Consider the following 3,196-nt stretch of genomic DNA (forward strand, 5'->3'; position numbering starts at 1 on the left):
GAGGTAAGCAAAGTTGGGTTCCTTGAATATTCACCATAACCAAGCATAAACCCTTGATTCGAGTAGGGTTTCTTGAGATCTTGTAAATCCCTTTGAAATGATGAATCTAAGGTTTGATAGATGATTTATATGTTGATCTTGAAGGATTTGAAGAGGTATTGACAAGGTTGGAGAAGCATTGTGGATTTGAAGTGATTTTGGGGTTTTGAAGGTGTTCTTGAGCAAAGAAGGTAAGATGGCTTCCCATCACTTGAATCTAACCTAGATCTAGGTTAGAACCATCTTATAAGACTTTGAAAGTGTGAAGAATGGGTTGGGAAAAACCCCCATTTGAATCCCCAAAGAATGGAGGAAGTTGGGAAGAAACAGCAGTTTTCCCGCCAAGACCGGTGGGTAGGACCGGTGGGCCATCTGGCCCGCCTGTGAGCACCCACCTGAGAGGGCAGGGCCTTCGGGCACAACCGGGGGGTCAGACCGGCGGGCCACCCTGCCCGTCGGTCTTAGCAGGGCCCCTGGCCCAACCGGCGGGCCAAACCGGTGGGCCAGACAGGTGGGCTGTCTGACCCACCTGAGAGGCCCCGAAGGTGATTCTTACGTCCGATTGGACCCAAATCGGACGTACGACCTTCCTTTAACGTTCTAAACATGATTTTGTCATCGGATCTCGTTAATTTTGATTTCAAAATGGTGAAATACTAACCCTGCTCAATCATGTTAGGTTCACCAAATCCTACGCTTCTCGCACCGGATCTCACCCATACCGAACGGGACTCCTTGTACACTACAGGTAAGTGGGGAGAGGACGTTTGGCCTTGTTTCAAGGCATTGTTTGACATTCATTTAATTGTATCTAGTCTAATCATGCCATCATGAAATTGCTATGTAGATTAGTCATCCTCACATTGTTATGCATGTGTGCTATGTTTACTTTCTAAATGCCAAGTGATGAGATGCTTATGCGATTGAATGTTGACATCATTGTGCATGATACATTGATAGATTAGATGCTGTAGTCGGCTTGAAAACGAGTGCATTGGTGGCCCGTGGTATGGGACGCGGATGCATTATGCAATCATACTATTATCATATAGGAGCATGCGATTTAGGATTTTCACCATCCCATGCTACGACTCTTCCCAACAGGGGTTAAGGTGTTGGGTTACCATTTGGGGGGAAGCAGTGGTCGCGGTTGTCGGGTCACTGTGACGGTTAGACATAACGCCCGACAGGTCAATAGGATAGTCGGCAACCCCGGTGGTACATTCAAGAGGGCCAATCGTACTGCTTTTAAATTGCTGGAGTCAGCACCTTTAATTTCAGTTATTTACTTTTCTGTTGAGAGCCGGTGGACGGCATTGTTTTTACTTTTCCGAGTACTCACGGTGGGCTTTCTCCGACAGCCCTATGGGCGTATCGCGGGATGGAGTTCGCGGCTCGTACCCGGAGTATACGCGCACTGTGGCTGTAGTAGCACTAAAACCAAAGACTTAGTAATGTTGCTTAGGTGGATGTGATTTAAAATGTATAGCATGGCATGTAGTGCATATGATGTGTTGTGATGTGTGGACTGTTGTGTGGTCCATCTTTCTACTTACTGAGCTAGTGAGCTCATCCCACGTGTGCACCCCCTTTTTAGATGATTTTGCAGGTCATACATCTGAGGAACAGGGGGTGGGTCCCACAGTCGAGTTTCCTGAAGAGGACTGGTGGACCCCTGAGGAGTTAGAGCACGGCGCTGACTGCTTGTGCGAGAGCTGTGCTGCGGGACAGCAGTTCTGAGGCCGAGCTGAGCTCCACCTTGGAGGCCGTGCTGAGCTCCACTTCTGAGGCCGAGCTGAGCTCTTCTATGTGATGCCGAGCTGGGCACAACCCTTGATGCCGAGCTGAGCTCCAGCCTTGATACCGAGCCGAGCTGTGTACTCTGATGGTTTTGCCGATTTCCTGTATATACTTGGTATTTGAATCATATTCTTTTTGTGTATATATCATGCCGTCGGGCCCAAATGTATATAATTATTGTATCACAATTCGGGTATCAAGTATATGGGATTTATTCACAGGTAAAACTTAGTCTTCCGCTGATCTGATGAACTTATGTTAGTGTGTGTATGCTGTGGTGGAATACAGTATCTGATGATCCTGGCAGGTTTGGGTTAATCGGTGTTAACTCGATCACCGCTCCGGTTCAGTGTGAACGGGGTGTGACAGTTAGTCTGCTTAATGATAAGGGTGGATAGGGTTTGATGCCCTTAGTCCACCCAATATCAAAAGCAGGAAAGTCATACAAATGGCTTGTGGAGAATATTCCCATAAGACATTCCATGTAATAAAGTCATGCTTTCCTTACTCTTTTTCCCACTAGGTGTCCTTCCTCCTGATTTTCTCGGGACTTCTCGAGACTTTACGTGACTCTGACGGATTGCCCCTAAGTCACATATTGGGATGTTTTCTTAAGGAGGGGGGACACCTTCTATCCAAAACCCACTTAGGAAAGCAATTCTTTACGACAAGAATATAATATAGGAACATTCCTTTTCAAGACTGTAAACAAATTCTACAGTTAGCTTGTGGTGCTCTTAGCTTCTTCATCTATTTTCTACGTGATGTGACATGTGGTGGATACAATAGAACCGACAAGGCTTCCTTGACAGGATCTATATACGCAAGGTAAGTGATCCTTTTGATACACCCATAGGTACGAGATCAAGGGGGTGACTTCCTTGCCCATTACTCGTGACTACACACGAGGTTAAGCAATTGGCCACCAGGTGGTGGAACTGTAAGTGATTGTGTGGAAAAGTGTAATGTAAGGTAACCACCATTTGATCTCAAAATGCCATAAAGTGCACGGACCTCCCTGAGGGTACTGGCAGAATTATGGACATCCTTGCCATTTGATGACGCATTCAATCTCAAAATGTTATAAAGTGCACGGACCTCCCTGAGGGTGATGGCACAAATACAACATCCTTTCCGTTTGACGATACCTTCCACTCTTGTACAGGAAGCGGGTATCATTTGCTCTCAGAGTACTCTCCATGACATGCGCTGACCTCCCCGAGGGTGCAGGCATGACAGGGAGTCCCTCGCCAAATGATTTCACTTCGAGCACAATGCATGATGCAGATAGAGAATACAATTATAAACATGGGGGTAGCCAAACACGTTTTTAAACAAATGTCGTGAAAAATTTTCT

The sequence above is a fragment of the Macadamia integrifolia genome, unplaced genomic scaffold (genome assembly GCF_013358625.1).
Source record: "Macadamia integrifolia cultivar HAES 741 unplaced genomic scaffold, SCU_Mint_v3 scaffold995, whole genome shotgun sequence".
In the NCBI taxonomy this organism is placed as follows: Eukaryota; Viridiplantae; Streptophyta; class Magnoliopsida; order Proteales; family Proteaceae; genus Macadamia; species Macadamia integrifolia.